The sequence below is a fragment of the Fukomys damarensis genome, unplaced genomic scaffold, assembly GCF_012274545.1.
Source record: "Fukomys damarensis isolate Sample0158 unplaced genomic scaffold, DMR_v1.0_HiC HiC_scaffold_30, whole genome shotgun sequence".
NCBI classification, from domain to species: Eukaryota; Metazoa; Chordata; class Mammalia; order Rodentia; family Bathyergidae; genus Fukomys; species Fukomys damarensis.
The window spans coordinates 25,027,776-25,046,576 of record NW_022900942.1 but is presented as its reverse complement, the minus strand read 5'-3'; the positions used below and the strand labels follow the sequence as shown (position 1 = coordinate 25,046,576).

Sequence of the window (18,801 nt, the reverse complement as noted above, 5' to 3'; positions counted from 1 at the left end):
CTTCCTTCCTTCCTTCCTTCCTTCCTTCCTTTCTTTCTTTCTTTCGTTCTTTCTTTCCTTCCTTCTTCCTCTCTCTCTCTCTCTCTCTCTCTCTCTCTCTCTCTCTCGACAAAGTCTGTCTATGTTGGGCTCAAACTTGAGATCTTCCCGCTTTAATCTTCCCAAGTGCTTGGGTTACAGATGCGTGCCTCCAGACCTGGCTCTATCAATATTTATCATGTTAAAATTTATTAACCACTGGATAATTTTTTAAATGTCATATCATGAAATAGCCAAAGGTATGTGTATAATAGTTTAGGAGTTATGATATTATGTGTGAACATACAGTGTTTTTAATATTCATTTAAACATTCCTAGAGGAAATACACATTCAATCCTGTGACTTTTTAAAATATTTCTGCTTTTATATTATGTCAGATCTTATTTTATTTTATTTTAGACCATAAAATCTATGAAAATTATAGCTTTCTAAATTTAAGTTCATTTAGTACAAAAACAATTTTTATAAATATTTTATTACTTTCTTTATCCCATTACATATTTAATAAAAGTGTATAACTTAATAGAATTCCCCATAGCTAGAAAAACATTATGTAGCTATCATTTGCATGATTCTATTGTATATAACGTCATTAAAATATAAAACATTTCAAGATTAGCATGTATAATAAACACTGCTCTCTATATTATGTTTATTTCAATATTTGAATGGAAAAAGTGCTCCATTCTATCCCACTACCAGGACAAAAACATGTGAAATGGAACTAACTATAAACTATACTGAAAAAAATGGGAATTTTCTGTATTCTACTCCAGTGGAGCTAGTGATTCATAACAGAGAGTAGGGATGATAAAAATATACATTTGAGAGAAAAATTGCATTTTCCATTTAGTGAGCTGGAAGGCTATCTGTATTTTTAAAACTTACTTGTCTCTTTAGAAGATAGATGTTGTGGGCTGGTTGTGGTGGTACTTGCTTGTAATCTCAGCAATTGGGAGACTGAAGCAGGAGGATCACCGTAAGTGGAAGGCCAGGCTGAACTACATTTTCTATTTCAAAAATGCAGAAAAAGAAAAGATTAATAAAGAAGATACACGTTATAATGATTTGACCCTAAAATATCTTATGCAATCAACAAGAATACAAATTTTAAAATAACCAGAGAATTTTAGTTTTTTTAAAAAAAATATTGGATGTATAGTATTTTGTTATATTGCCTGGTGGTACTAAATGGGTGTACTTATGTCATTATTTAAAAAATCTTCTCTATTAAAAATGTGCATAAATAAAAAGTATCTAGAATATTATTGAACCGGTAACCATATCTTCAAACCAATAGCCTTGTCTACCGATACATCACCTTTGAGCCAATCCTCAGTTGCATAAAGAAACTCTTGGAGTCAGCAAGTTCTGCACTGTCATTAACCTATTATTGGATATGTTTCGAAGTGAAAAACAAAATGTCTACTGAAAATTATTCCAAATATCATCATATACCATAAGCTTACATTTTAATGACACCAAAATTTGTTAGATATTGGAAATTTCACCCAAACTGTATTTCCCACTTGTCAGTAGTAGCTAGAATGGCATTCCCTTGAGGTTTTTATGTGGAGCTATTTACTGGCCCATTATATGTGCTCTGGGGTTAATGTGTTTCCTCCCTAAAGCCTACTAGTAAGAGTTAACTGGAAAAATGGAGAGAAGCAACCTAATTGCTGAAATTTTTCATTGAAATCTGATTTTGGTAATTCAAGTTAAAATGTTCAGTATTTTTTCCTAGGATAGCAATCTTTACAAGGTTTTCAGTTATAATGTCCTTTAAAATGGGATTACATTTCAAATTTAGATAATTTAAATGAAAATGCAAATTATTTTAGTTGAGGGATTAAATCATTTTAAAATTACTAAATTAGTTAAACTGCTTAACTTTTCAAAGTATAATGCCAAGGGCATCATCGTAAAATTGATACATTCATAAATCTGGTGACATACCAAAAAACAGCTTTTTACAAGCAAGTTGGTAAAATCAAACAGGAACTCAAGCATAATTATATTCAATTATACATAATCTAACATCTGACAATAAATGCAAAAATCTATAAAAATCTACACAGATTGTATTGGACACTGATGCACTGTCTAAAGTAATCAGACTTTTCCTGCTAAAGATTTATGGACTATATCCAATATCTAAGGATAAGGAACACATGCACAAAATTGAAAACAATGTCATGCAGTCAAGGAAAGTCATTAAAAAGAGTATAGAAGTGTACCAATAAGTAAAAATCAGTGGAATTTTATGAGCTCTAGCTAAAACTACAAAATATATGTGAATATAAGTAGAGATTCAAAAATTAGAATCATGCAAACTTCTCATCTCTTTAGGGAGATGAAATTGTGGGTAATTCTGCACCCCAAAAGCTACTTCCTACGCTCTCCAGGCTGATTTTCTCCTCAAAATAACTACTATGATAGTTCATGATATTTTAGGTTAGGGAATTGCAAAAGGATGTTTTTATTGCAAATCGCAAGTCCTGAACTCAAACTTTGACATGGTTAGTAAGGTTTCACGATTTTAAAATAATAATTCTAATAACTGCACCAACCCACTAAGCTTTAATGATTATAGACAAAAATCCACTGGGAGATTAAATAGCATATCTAGTCCCAGTTACTTGTATAAGCATTTCTCAAAGGTATACACAGATGTACAGTTTTCAGGACAACCATGAAAACTCCTGTGGGAAATTTTTTTTATAATGTAAAATCAAGAAAATTATTGCTAGACTATCAGCTGAACATTATTCAGCATCAATTACCATGATGATGCTCTCTAATGCTGCTTAGCATGCATTCATATATAATGAGAAACTTTACCTATGATTGCACATCATATCATTTAATGTGTGCTTCAATTACATGCTCCACATGCTGAAAATATATAATATGAATTCAAGATAGATATCAAGTCTTATTGGGTGTTATCACATAGACCTAACAAACAAAATTTCTGGACTTCCTTTCATACAGTCCCAATAAACTGGAAAAAAAAGATTCAATAAATTAAGAACTTATTTTTGAGAAACAAACCCATATAAACAGACACTCAACCTGATAACTCTTTTATTGATTCTCACTATTCAAGACCAATTTTGTTTTATAAAGTTACTAAGTAAAATGAATTAGTAAACATTGAATCATATCTCCTATAGAAAATGCAAAATTTGATTCCTGGGAGATTCTGGGCCCAGAATCTTCCACAACTAATGAATATACAACTTGTTCAACATAGGTTTCTGTTTAAAGATATTTAAAATATATATAATGTTGGTTCACTGACATTGAACTCATGACTAACAATATTATAACTCATACCTGAAGAAAAAGTATAGATTATTTCCAAAATCTAATGTACTATGTCCAGTATCTAGGTCTGAATAACATACGTACAACTATGCACAGGTATTTTCTCCATCAGGCTCATCACAGCCTCTTGAGGAACATTGGGCAGCATTTCGATTCAATGCTATGAGGTTATTTTAAATAACAAAGGCATCACAGAAAGCATAAAAATTATTAAAGAAAGCACTATATAAATCATGTAGTGTTTACAGTGTGAGAGCTGAAATAATGCAAAGCATTGTCTTATATGACCTCAGCTGAGTACATGTCATTCAGGAGACTCAAGTTTTACTGTTTTCTCCATGTCCAGGAAAAGTGCCACAAGTATTAATTTTGGCATCAAAAATAAATTTTAATATATTTGCAAATACAGGATCTGAAACAATGAAGATCTGTTGTATATATTCATATACATGTTATATTTTATTATCATATTACTATAATTTGCTTAGAGATCACTACTGATTCTGTGGTATGTAGCAGAAAGATACTAAGCCCTCAGAATCAATGGAGGAATTTCATCAGGAGAAGGAACTATATTAGTAAACCTGCTATGTATTTGGCTGGCATCATTCTCTAATTTGTCACCAACTAGCAGATAAATGCTTTGCTAATAAAAGTGGTGAAAAGTAAGGGCTTTTTAAATGTTTCACAAATTCAGAGATTATATTTTGTGTACACATCATGTTGATAAATCAAATTTGATTTTTTTTAACATAGTATAACAGGTACAGCCAAACAAAGGCAAACTTTCAGGATCTTGCCCTTGGGTTTGTCTGGCTCCAGAAACCAATTCTCTGTTACGTTCACTGAAGTTATTTGAGAAATATAAATTTGAAAATAATATAAATAGTCAAGACTAACTGATATCAGTCAATCAACAATAAATGATCAATAATAAATTATGAATGTCCAAACAAATTTTGCAAATATCCCTCTCCAGATTTCTCTTGGCACTCATTTGAATTAAAAATGTAATTATTTCTTTTCCCTGTTTTCCTTCCTGTAGAATTCAATGCCAACAAACCATCCTGAAGTTGGAGGCACAAATCTTACAGGTCCAAATGAATATGGTAAATACGATTCTTCTGTGGCTAACCATAGAGGGACCTGAAGCTGTATTCTTTACCTTTCAAAGGAAATGACAGCAGATAAAACTGCCCTGGGCTAGAGCTGTGCCCATAACTCACAAGGTTTTGATGCCAGCAGCCCAGATGAGAGCAATATGGAATCATTTCTGACATCCTTGATTCTTTGAGAACAAAATATATGCCTCCTAAAGTAGCCATATATTCAAATTGGGCATCAAGAAGAAACTGCATTTTCACTTCTCAAAATACTATAACTCAATAATCCTTCAAATAAAAAATTTGGAGCATCTGTGTAGCATTTCCTAAACTACTGAGCAACTATACTTCCTCCCTTGAAAATTTATCAAAACTTATTCCCTTAGCTTCTTGTTCCTACTGTTAATAACAGCAGGAGAAGTCATCAGAACCCAAACAGTAAAAGTTATGGTAGCTTCTTTTGCCTCTCTCTTTCCACAGACGCTATCATTTCATTCCTAACAAATTAGGAAGTATTTCATATTTTTCTCAGTATTAAAAAATCAGTACCAATATCCACTTGTCACAGTCAATCAAAAACTCCTGGTCAATCCAAACAACTTTGATCAAATTGTTAGCATTTGATACCTTAGCAGCAGTAGAGAAGCACTATTGAAGTGAATGGAAATGAGAATGAACACATTTTCAATTTGTACTTTTTCTGGTTTATTTCTCTCTTTCCATACTTTTCATAGTCAAAAAATAACTCTTGTAATCACTATTCTATTTGTTGTTATACTGCTTTCAAGTTTGTTTTTCTATTCTCAATAAGGAATCACTTCATCAATTTTACCAGATGAAATTTAGCAATTATATCCTTAATCTGTATAAAAGAGATGGTAAAATTAATTGGTATACCTTAGAAGAAAAAGGCAGTTAAAGCAAGTCATACCAACTATTGCTGCTTTAGTTTTCAGGTAGTTTTGTGAACTCAGTTTTCAAATGAGAACTGAGCTCTAAAATCTTTCATATCATATGTTGCTGGACTATTTTGTAATCCATATTTTAAGTTACTAAAATACCTCAAATTCCTATTGAGTTAGTACTTCTAGAAAATAGTTATATAAATATAACAACTTTAAAAAATATGAGATCTGCTCTTTTCTTTAATAGTATGCAGAGACTTCAAGGAGTCAATACTTCTAAGAAGTATTCTAGAATGTATACGTGAATACTTGCAATTTATGTTTGTCTTTTGCCAAGAACTTAAAGGAAAAAAATATGTCAACACACAAAATAAAGCAATTGTAAAGCTCCTTTACTGAGTATGAGAAAAAAATGGATGATTTATTATCAATTCTCCAGATCTATTTTCCAAATCTCCCACCATCAAACTCCCCTTTCCCAAATCATCAGAAAACCTATTGAACTAATATATCTAATGGCTTGGGGCAGAAAGGGAATACAATGCTCCAAATGGAGGCAGTATAAATGGTTACAGGAAGGGGACAGTAGGAGAGGATAACACTAAGGCTACAGGCTCAAGACAGGTGATTTTTCAGGCAAGTTTTGAAAGTCAGAGAATTGGTTAGGAATTTATGATGAAATGGCTTTGTACATTAGACACAAAAATAGATATACTGTAATCTTGATTGTCTTGATAAGCAATTTGTTTGGTTTACAATATTATTTTCCTAGAAAATATTTTTCTGGAGTAGAGAGCCTAAATTATTTAACCTGGTCCTAACAGTTTTAAGCCCAAAGTCAGAAAAGTTGTGTTACCTCACAACCATTTAGTTCAGGAAGAATATGTCATGTGTGTTATCAGAATTGCTTAGCACAGGAAATAAACAAAGTTAGTTCATTCCTCCTGGGCAGCTCTTATTCTTTGATAAAAGTGTTCCATTATGTAGATTAAATACTAACAACAAGAAATCCATGTTCAGATAACTAAATAATTTGACCAACAAAGTCAGTATCTGAGTCATAATTCCTAATTTCCAACACAATATTCTTTTTATTACCCGTTAGGAGTCAGCTTCTCATCACTGGGACACAGTACCTAAAACTCATAACTTAAAGGAGAGGAAGTTCAATTTTTCTTACGGTTTCACAGGATCAGTCCATGGTTGGCTAGCTCCATGGCAGAAACATCATAGAGGAAAAACTTGGTGGAGCAAAGACTCATGGAATCTAGGAAACAGAGCAGGAGAACAGACCCAGAAAGGAAAAGACAGGGACCAGAAAGAGATCCCAAGTTCACTCCTTGACTCACCCAAATGCATTCAGAATTAAGCATCACCAATCCCCAGGGTGGATCCCAAGGTCAGTTGAGTTGGTGATACACCCTAACTGCCACCTCCCAGCCCTTGTTAACTTCCTTCCCAAAGATATTCCTTAAATCATCCTAATCTCCAAATAAAGATGAGTAAATTCATAATTCTGCTTTTCATACAACTGGAAATGAGAGTCTCTTCCCTGAAGTCTCAACAGTTGTAGTACTTCTCAAAAGACCAGGTTAAAGTTTCTTGGACATAAGGTGGTGAGATGTGAGTTCTATATGGCCTAGGTGGCCCCATTCTATGGCCTTGCTGATTGCAATCTATATGACCTCTTTCTTGGGCTTACTCCATGCTCAAGTTATAATTTCCCTCAGTAGATATTCCATAGTCCTGGAATCTGCAACCTCCTGTAGCCTCCTTTGTGCTTTTGATTCATTGTCACAGTTTCATGTACCACTCACCTAGGGGGCCCTTACCTGGCCTCCCAGGCCTTTTTTCCAATTTGGGTGGAAGTCTTCCTGATCCCACAACTATTACAGTTTGTACGTCCATAAAACAAACATCACCTGGACAACTCCAATGTCTACTACCATCTCTAGCAGTAGCTGGACCCCTATGGACCATGGCTGTAGTGGCGTCTGAGTGCCTGGATGGCTGAGCACAGTAAAATGAATCCCAGAAAAGACTTTTCTGGTTTCTAGAGATTTTGCAGCCCTTGAGCCTGTGATAAATGTTTTTTTTGTTGTTTGTTTGTTTTGTTTTTTTCATTGATGAGATGTCTTCAAGGCATCTTCTCTCTTCCTTTTACAAAGTACTAGTTTTGTTTGTTTGTTTGTTTGTTTCATAGTGCTAATCTTTTCAGCAGTAATACCTCCTTTGGGAAAAATTCCGAGTTTTTCAACATTTTCTACTCTGTCACCACAGACTAAATGTTGACCTGTCTTGAAATTTCCTTCACCAGATTATTAGTCTACTGCCCTTAGTCTTAGTCCCTTGCAGTCTCAGAACATGGGCAAGATGCTAGACACATTTTCTTCTGCAGTGTAACACACATCTCAAGATCAAATGTCAATGGAATCCTTGTTCCAATGAAAACTTTGAGAGCCTGATCTTTACCATCTGCATTCCTATTAGCCACTTGGCCTTCTAAGTACGAACTAGAATTGCCCATGGAGCCCTATTGACAACATTTTAAGGCTTCTCTAGCCTTCTTCTATAAACTTTTCCAAATTCTTTTTTCGTACTAGTTCCAAAGGCTTCTAAATATTACAGTCAGGCATAATCAAGCAATTATTCCTCTTTTCCAGTACCAATTTTCTGTATTATCTAGCTTTCCTATTGTTAGACACAATATTTTACACTCACAAACTTGAAGGAATAGAAGTTTAATTTGAGTCAATGCTTTAAGGGGATTCAGGTACTTGTTAGCTGACTCTAAGGCAGAAACATCATGGTGGAAGAAAGTGGCAGATCACAGCTGCTCAGTTCATGATGGCCAGAAAGCAGAGCTACTGTGATAAAAACTACAAAGTTACCATGATATAAACAGCATGGTCCTGGAAAAAAGAGACATGAGGATCACCATAACAGAATAGAAAATGCAGAAACAATTCCAAGCACAGATCAATCTTGTATCTTTCCCCTGAATTGACGCTCACAGACTATTCTCTTGCACACTCAGCTACCTTATTTTTGACAAAGGGACCAAACACCTGCATCAGAAGAAAAATCTTTAATAAATGGTGCTGGAAAAACTGGTTTTCACATGCTGAAAATTGAACCTAGACCCATATCTTTCTTTATGCATAAGCTTAAATCAAGATAATTCAAAATCTAAACAGAAATATTTAAATTGCTGGAAGATAGAACAGGAAAAACTCATTAGATGTAGGTGTGGGTAAAGACTTTATGAACAAAACACCAATTGCACAGGAAATATTACAAAGAATCAACATCTGGTATCACATCAAATTGAAAAGCTTTTGCACAGCAAAAGATGCCATCAACAGAGTAAAGAGACAACCCATATAATGGGAAAATAATTTCACAATCTGCTCCTCAGTAAAGGACTAACATCTAGAATATATAAAGAACTAAAAAAAAAATTTGATCCCTCACATTTAAAGATCTATCAAAAAATAGGCATCTGAAATGAATATGCATTTTTCAGGTGAAGAAATGCAAATAGCAAATAAATATATAAAAAAAATGCTTAGTGTCAATGGTTATTGGAGAGATGCAAATTAGCACAATGCTGAGATTCCATCTCACTCCAAAAAGAATGGTTATTATCAAGAAATCAACCACCATTGCTGGCGACAGTGTAAAATAGTACAAGCACGATGTAAATCAGTATGGAAATTCCTCAAAATCTAAAACTAGAGGTTCTAGTTGACCCAGCTCTTCCCCTTCTAGGTTTCTTCCCCAAAGAGTTAAAAGCATCATACCACAGTGATATATGCATACTTGTGTTTATAGAAACACAATTTATAATAGCTAAATCTTGGAAACAGTCAATATGTCCATCAAGATGGATAAAGATAATGTGGTATTTGTATACAATGAAGCACTACTTGCCATAAAGATAAACCTGAGTCACATGCAGGAAAATGGATGCACCTCTCGACCTTAATCTTAAGAGAAATTAATTTGACACACAAGTTTAAATATTGCCTTGTTTCACTTGTGTGAAAACCCAAAGGATACATAGGAATGTAATGGAGGCTAAACATTGGGAAGTAAAAAAATAAAGTGTTTTAATGGGAAAAAGAACAAGGGAAGGGAGAGGGGAAAGGAAAAAGAATGAGAATGAATGGAAAAAATGGAAACAAGCTTTTATAAATGGGGAAGAAAAGGGAGGCTCAGTGGTGGGGAGGGGAATGAGAATAAAAATAATTATGATATATTATGTTCTGGTACAAATTACCCATGATGAATGTGACCAATATATATGGCATATATGCACTAATAAGAAAATAAAGTTTAGGGTTTACGATTTAGCTCAGTGGTTCCAACTGCCTGCCTTGCAAGTACAAGGACCTGAGTTCTATTCCTGGTACAAAAAAAAAGAGAGAGAGAGAGAGAGAGAGAAGGAAAGAAAGAGAAAGAAAAGAAAAAAAAGAAAGTTTAAAACCAAGAATTAAAAAAATTCACATGTTGTTTAATATGTGCTTAATTTTCTATTTATATATGTACATACATAGCAAATGATGTTTATAATAGGTTTGAATCGGCTGTTATTTTGTCTTTAAGTAAAATTGCTAGTAGAGCATAAGACATGCTATCTTGGATTCCAGTGACTGTAAACTATACTTGTAGTTTAGCTTTCCAGTTTCCGGTCTCATGTAAAGGCATGTAAGTGAACATTCTGAAGCAAAGCTATTGAAAGCAAAAGGCTAATGCACATTCAGAGAGCTCCTCGGAATGTAAAAATCATACAAAATTCTGAAATACCTGAAGTTAGTAACTGACCTTTTATGAGGCAACCAAAATTCAAGATTATGTATACGTGTCATTTGGAATTTCTTAATTTATCTTTATTATGACTGGGAACAAGTTTAAAGAAAATTCATCGTTAATGTCCCAATCCAATCTCTCTTATCATTCATAGGTAATGTCCTAAGTTGTTATCATCACCTATCCATTCAGTACCAAACATATTCAGTGGCATTTTTTCCAGTACTAAAATAAAGCATCACATACTTAAGATTGTAATTTTCTGAAGAGAAAATTCTTAGCTTACCAAAATCAAAATACACATATTATTTAGAAATGATTCTATGACTAAAGAAAAAGCAGATATAATTTGAGCAGAAAAATTCAGTATTCTATGTAAAAATATTTAGATATATCACTCATTCAGTTTCAACATTTATGTACAGCAATAAAATTGTCCATCAACCAGTGACAAAGAATTATCCTTACCTCTCAATTTACCTGTAAAGTTAATCACAGCTCATGTTGTGCATACAACCTAAGAAAATTGATGCTTGGTTCTTTGGGTATGAAGAATAGCATTCTAAATAATATTTCAGCAGGAGATCTTTTGCCATAAGTATACAGCTCTTCATTTTAATGGTTCTTTGATTTTAGAGAATAGGATGAAGAAATCACTGAATCCAATTTAAAATATTTAATAAGAAAGCTCAGAATGATTATTAAAGCTATAGACCTTATCAAAGCTATTTGATTTAAAATTGCTACAATTCTTTATTTGAATAGGTAAATTCCCACATTCTTCATAATTTGTGGAAAGAAATCAGGCAAGATTGATTCAGAGATTCTAGGTTTAAAAAGTGTACTTTTACTCCAGAGGTAAAGCACATATCCTTGTATGTTGAACAGCACATAAAAAGTAAATGAGTAAGATGAGAGGGTGGAAAGATATTTCATTTTATTTAACCATCACAAGATTCTGAATAGAGGAAAGAAGGAAGATTTTTCTAGTGACTTCAGGACTCAAAAACAATACAGGGAGTTTGTTGGGTTTTGTTCTTGTGTCCTGTAAATCTTAATTCAAGTGCTAGAAAAGCACAAAACCTGAAACCAGACAATTATTATAGACCAAACAAAATAAAACCCTCATTAAAAAATCCAATGTGAAATAAATACACTCTGTAGACCCATTACCAGGAAAAGAAAAGAGCTCAGAAGCACCAACTCCGGCCTTGAAAGACAAGGTCATGAGTTTGATCCCCAGTATCACAAAAGTAAAAAACAAAAAAGAACAACAAAATAATATCACTGCAGGCTACCTCTTTTTGTCCTTATGACAAGCACAATGAAAAATGTTCTGTCTACCTCTCTTCCCAATATACAATGCATTAACAGAACTATTTTCTACTTTTTCATCCACTAATACAGTAACCAGGGTGTAGCCCTCCCTACAGAGTTTGTGGTTGGACTTCCGACTTCAGTCTCAGAACTGAAAGGTTGGTGCCTCTTGTTCACAGAGTCTTTAGATGGAATGAATTATTTCACTTCCGTCATAATGGAAGCACTCTTCCCCAGTGGAGCCTATGATCAGAGCTGTGATACACTCATGCTCAAGCCAGTCAGGAGGAGACTATGGAGTCCTGAGTAGCACTCAGGTAAAGCATTTTGCATACAAGAATTGCAAAGCTTTTGAGTACTAAATTGATAATGGAACTTCAGCCCATACAAATGAACCTGGAATTCTGAACATAATAAATTGACTACCTGCTCAAAAGGAAGATTTAAATAGTACCCAATCTAATAATACAATAATCAAAATTCCTCATCACATTAAAAACCAGGAATATAATAAATAGGACATTACAATTAATATATGCCAGTAATAACCTCACATGAATGTTGGAAGTTCCAAATAAGGATTTTAAAGCAATTTTTATTGTGTGTGTTTGAATGGCCCCACAAACCCTCATGCTTTTTCAGAGGTGACTGAATTGATTGATTGATTCATGGTAGGGTGAGGCCTATGGGCACTAGGATTAAGGGTGTGAGTGCTACCCGCCCTGAGTAGTCTGAATAAGATAAAAGGGACAGAAAGATGTTGCTAAGGTCCCTTGTTGCTTTTGCTATCTTGTGGGTGCTATGAACTGTTTTTCCTCTGCAACTCCTCTCTGTCATGTGCCACTGTCTCTTATAGCCAGAAACTGTGCTATGAACTGTTTTTCCTCTGCAACTCCTCTCTGTCATGTGCCACTGTCTCTTATAGCCAGCCAATTATGCACCGAAACCTGTACAAACTATGAGCTAAATAAACCTTTCTCTCTTTAACTTTAGATGTTTGTATTTTGTCTCAACAATGAGCAAACAGTAACTAACACAACAACTATTATAAAAATATTGCAATAAGCAACTATTATCGTGTTTGAAACACAAATGAAAAGTTAAAAGAATCACAGCAAAGTAGAAGATGTGAATAAGAACCAAAAACAAGTTTCAGGACTGAAAAATATAATGATCAGACAAACAGATAAATGTGCACTGGATAACCTTAGCAGCACAATAACTGCAACAGAGGAAAGAAAGAACAAACTTGAAGAGAGAAAAATATAAATGATTCAATGTGCACAAGACAGAAAAGGAATTTTAAAAATATATTTAGAGAAACAATTTAGCAGTATGTTTCTGCCTTACTTTTCTCATTGCAAAGACAAAGCACTCAAAGTTAAAGAAGGAAAAATTTATTTTGGCTCACAATTCATGTGGTTTCAATTTATAATTGGCTGGGGCATGGGGCAAGATGGCGTGACAGAAGAGAAACTGTTCATGGTGGGCTAAAGTCTTCAAAATAGTGAAGCAGTGAGGAAGCAGCAGCAAGCAATGGTAGAAGCCCTCTTTCTGCCCCTTATATTCTATCCAGACTATGTGCCCTTAGGATGGGTAGCACTCACACCCAAAGTGGGCTTTACCATTATCCACACCCAGAACTATCAATCAGTATACTAATATAATAACCACATAACATTAATCCCAGCATCACACACTTAATCCCAGCATTATACACTTAATTCCAGCATCACGCACTCTAGCTTCAACCACCTCTGAAAAGCCCCACCTAAGACCCTTTGAGGCCTTGGGGGAAAATCTAGACACAAGCCATAACACTTGATTAAAAAGAAAACTTCAATGCACCTTTAAGGACACACAATAACTGAAAAGAAAACACTAGAATAATATATTCTATGTAAATAGAATCCAAAAGAAGGCCGGGGATTCAGCTCTGCGACCTGCCTTATAAGCCCAAGGTCCTGAGTGTGATCCCCAGTACCAAAAAAAATAAAAAATAAAATAAATAAGACAGCAGAAGTAGACATACTTATATCAGATAAAATAGATTTCAAGTTAAAAGTAGTGAGGCAATACAAACTCTGTAGTTGCATGATGACCAAGGGGCCCACACAGTAAGAATAAAAATAAAACACACCCACACACAGTATATCACTATGTCTATATCTATATATACACATAGTACCTACATATATGAGGAAAAATATTAATAGATCTAAAAGAAAACTCTGATCTCCAATACAATAAAAATAGGAAACTTTAGCACCTTACTTCAACAATGAACGTATCATTCAGAAAATCAACAAATAAATAGCAGGGTTAAATTATACCTTAGACCAAATGGGTCTAACAAATGTGAAATATTCCATCCAACTACTGAAGAATACATATTCTTTTGACAGCACGTGGAACAGTCTCTTGTATAAATCATGGTGCATCACAAAACAAGTCTCAGCATAATTAAAAAATTAAAATCATGTCGTGTCTCTTTTGACCACAATGCAATACATTTAGAAATAAAACTCTACAAATATATGGAAATTAAACAACTTACTTTTGAACAACCAAAGAAGAAGCAAAATGAAAAATATTTTGAAATAAATGAAAATGGAAACACACCTACCAAAACCTATAGGGACATAGCAAAAGCAGTACTGAGAGAAAGGTTTAAAGCAATCAATGCCTACACCAAAAAAGAAGAACAATTTCTAATAAACAACAATCTCTGCACCTCAAGAAATCAAAAAGATAAGAAAGGTCCAAATCCAAATTTCATAGAAAGAAATAATAAAGATCACCATAGAAATAATGCAATAGAAACAAGCAACAAAAAGATTAATAAAATGCAGAGGTGGTCCTTTAAAAAGATAAACAAAATTAATAAACTCTTAGATTCATTAAGATAAAAAGAATACTTGAATAAAAGTCAGAGTTAAAAGGAAGACATTATACTGACACCACAAAAATATGAAGGCTCTTTAGAAAGTATTATAAACAATTATATTTTATCAAATTTGATAACCTGGGTGGAATGAATAAATTCCTATGTACATACCATGTTACCAAAATTGAATAATGAATAAATAGAATACATGACAAACTCAATAACAAATAAAAATAATTGAGTCAATAATGAATGGCTAAATAATACAAGGTACAGGTACAATGTAACAAATGTGAAGCCCTAAAAGTATGAAATCTTGTCATTTGTAACAACATGAATGAAATTATGAGTTAAATGAAGTAAACCAGGCAAAGAAAGATAAGTATCACCCTCATATGTAGAATCTAAAATATTTAATCCCATAAAAATTGAGAATAGAAAGGTAAATGCCACACTCCAGAAAGAGTAAGGAGGTGGAAAGGATTTGGAAAAGTTCATCAAGGAATAAGAATTTCTGGTGTGCTATTGCAGGTGAGAGGACTATAGATAATGGTAATGTGTTGTGTAGTTAAAAAAACTAGAAGATATGATTTTGAATAAGAATGATAAATAAGGAGATAGAGATGCTTTACTGATTTGGACATTACACAATGTATATGTATAGTGAAACATCACATTATCCCAGTAATATGTACAATTTTAATTTTTATGTTAAAATAAATTAAAATAAAAGTTGTAGCTAATAAAATATAAATAATAGTAGTTGATAAAATATAAATAATAGTATAAATAATAATGTACTATCATACATTCACTGGATTAGCAAAATATAAGAAGCTCAACTAAAGGTTCACAAGTATGTAAAAACAAGTTTCTGTAGGTATGTGTAAATAAATGCAGCCACTTTAAAGCATTCTGACAGTTTCTGATAGTGATTACATGTATAAAATTGCAACATCTAGCATTTCTAAGATTTCATCCCTCAGAAATTCTACCATATAAGCCCAGATAAATGTGGTGTTAATTGGAGAATTGTTTGTAAAAATGAAAAAAGTTTAAGTATTGTTTGTGAAGTAGGCATATATTTTACAGCATGTCCGAACATCACTTAACCACTATAGGTATGTGTATAAAATAAGTAAAATCAGTCTATCAAAGAGACAACTGCACTGCTGTGTCCATTGCAGCATTATTCCTAACAGCTGAGATATAATTTTTTTAAAAAAGACAGGAAATCCTGCCATTGTAACAATATGTGAATCTGGAGGCCATTAAATTAAATGACAAAAGCTAGACTCAGAAAGATCAATATTATATGATCTCATTTACATCTGGAATCCACTAATGTTGAAATAAATCAGAGAGTAGAATGATGATTGTCAGGGACCATGAACAGAATGATGTTGGTCAAAGGGTATAAAATTTCAACAAGATTAATAAATTGAAGATATTTAATGTACACTGTGATTACAATAGTTAATATTAGCAATGACTTCAAGCTTGCTAAGAGAGTACAGTTTGAATATTCTTAGCACACACAAAAATAACTGATATATGATAAATAGTTGATTGTGGATATTACTTCATAATCAAAGCACAACATTGTATGCTGTAAATATATACAATTTTATTTTTTAATTACATCCTTGTTTTTTTTTTGGTCTCCTGAGACAGGGTCTCACTATGTAGTTGAAACTGACCTGAAACCCACTATGTAGCCCAGGATGATCTTGAACTCACAGCGATCCTCCTGCCTCAGCCTCCCAAGTGCTGGGATTACAGGTGTGCACTACCACACCTGGCCTAATTACATCTTTTAAAATCTAGAGAAAATATCTCATAGTCTGCAACATATTCACTATAAATGTGTAGAATTATAATAAAGTATAAAACATATACTGATTAATGGTTATGAGAGAATTCCTAACCTCTTCAGGGTTGTGGTGCAATTAAAATATTAATAGAGGAGAGCAGGCATATCAAAATTTAGGACCAAGAAAGTAAAAGTAGTTAACCCAATTAACAATCAGATATACTAAGATAGAACTCTTACCTTTCCCATTTTCAAACAATGTGAAGTAATTTTCCCCAATGACAGGGGGCAAAGATAGTAACTAAAGTAATCTACAGTTACTTTTACATTGTTAGTATAGTACAAGTCACACCCCAAGTGGAGAGCTAAAATGATAAGATATGCACTGCATAAAGAGGCATGACAAGGAAAAGCCTGGGTACAACTAAAACTCTACCTCTGGGTGTGTGTGATGGTATCAAGAGACTGAGTCCCAGCCTACCTATAAAACTACACATTTCTGTCCTCTTGTTTTAGTCAGTTTTGGATTCCTGTTTCCCATTGGGTGTCTCCCTTCCAAGTTAGTGTAGGAATAAAGGAGCCTTGCTCCTTATTATTGTGCCTCTGATTCTTCTGATGGAGCAAACACAAAAGCCCACAGAAGCCATTAATGGTTACATTCTGATGAGTGGGATTACATCTTGGCTGTAATGAAGCTTGTTAAGTTTGAAAAGGGTTCACAATACACTGCAAGAATTTAAAAAAACCAATTTAAGTCAAGAGAGATAGATGATTGATAGATAGATAGATTGATCGATCGATAGATAGATAAAATGAATCAAACTCAGGACCTTGCACTTACCAGGCAGGCACTGTGATGCTGAGCTAAATCCCCAGTTTAAGATTGTTTAATCTTAACATTATTAAAATTTGGCAGTACTTCAGTATTTGTCCTGTCACTCTTTTATTTTTTGTAAATTTTATTGTAGCATAGAGAGAGCTCAAAATATGGTGTTTGCAATAGTTTGTTTTTCTAAACAGGGTTCTCCCCTTACACCAGAAACGAAAGGTAGTTGTGTAATGACAGGCTGTCTGTGTCTCTCACTGTCACTTGAATTTCCCTGTAACATGTACTATTTGTTCTTTGGCTGTCAAGAAGGCCTAGGTTTTATCAGAAATAGCTTTATTTAATTTAGCTCCTTCACTTCCAAGTAAAGCCATCATTTATTATTTCCAGGAAGATGAAAACCTATTCAAAGGGAAACTGATACCTAGGGAAAATAAAACTAGCTTGAGTGACTTTCTCTTTTTGCTTAGAATGTTTCTATTTTGATTTACAAAAAATATTTTGTTGAGACACTATAATATTTAAATGTAGATACTGTGGGAAGAAGCTAAGGGTCAGAGTGAATGAGCAGGATTCCCTAATAGCAGAATACATTTTAAAAAGTATTTATTGATTTTGCTACAGCTAGTCAGAGTGTAAAATAATGTATAATTTAAAGCTCCCATATGAAAGATTGAATATACAACTGACTAGATCATATATTAAAGCAGAACCTTGACACGCAATCTGCAAAAACCATTTCAGCAACCGAATCACATTCTCTGTAGGAATTATCCCAAGCCAGGACTTAATTCATAACTTACAGGTTCCCTTATTGTTACCTGTGCTTCTAAACTAGAACTAACTGGAGAAAACCAAATGTACTTCCTTAATCACGTGGACTCTTTTTTCTTCTTTTTCCAATCCTGGAGATTGAAGGCAGAGTCCCATATTTTCTGAACAAGTGCTCTCCCACTGAACTCTCCAGCCCCAGACTCCTCACTTTTGATTGGATTTATTAAGGCTTACCTAAAGTCTTTCTCTTTTTCTACTTCAAAGTATTTATATTTCTTTGTATGCTTTTGCATCTCTGATTGCAAAGAATGGTGTCTGACTTCCTTGCTACAGTAGACACTGAATAAACATAATTTGTTTATTATTATTTGAGTGATCTTCATTTATTTCCCCCACACACTTATTACCAAATTTATTCCTTTCAACAGCCTAATAAAAGAAGGTATTATTATCTCCCATTAAGGAAAATGAGGCAAATGAGTTTTGGTAGGGGATTAGGTCATGAGAGTGGAACCCTCATGAACGAGTTTGGTGTCCTTAAAAAGGAACCCTGAAAGCCCTCTCTTTCCACTTTGTGAGCACACCTTGAGAAGATAGCGTCTGTCAACCTAGAAACAGGCTCTCACCAAACACCAAATCCATTGGCCCCTTGAAGTTGGATGTTCAGACTCCAGACCTGTCAAAAGTAGTTTTCATTATTTATATGTCACCTAGTTGATGGCATTGTTACAGCATAGCAGTCTAAATGACGTCATGGTTACAAGCCTCACAGCTGGTGGGGTTGGTATTTTTACCACACCTACAGTATCTACCTAGTGGCCTCTTATGTACCAGTATCATAACCAGTGATAGAAATGAAATTCTTTTCTATAAATTATGTCATATAATGTGATTTAATTCAAACATTTTAGTATTTTTTCACTAAATAATATCTTTCACTGAAGAAAAAACATGGTGATAAATTTAAATGGGAAAGGGAAGAAGGGTTGGAGGT

The 18,801-nt window shown here is 33.7% G+C and overlaps 1 long non-coding RNA gene across 1 annotated transcript in view; it reads right to left on the bottom strand.

The window, feature by feature from the left end:
- Window positions 1-18,502, bottom strand: part of LOC104865834 — a 21,318-nt gene extending 2,816 nt beyond the window's left edge. The window contains exons 1-2 of the long non-coding RNA XR_781275.1: window positions 18,392-18,502; window positions 929-1,050 (exon numbers count right to left, since the gene is read on the bottom strand). This is a non-coding gene — a long non-coding RNA (uncharacterized LOC104865834). The remainder of the gene's footprint in view (window positions 1-928; window positions 1,051-18,391) is intronic.
- Between the last annotated feature and the right edge of the window lie 299 nt (window positions 18,503-18,801).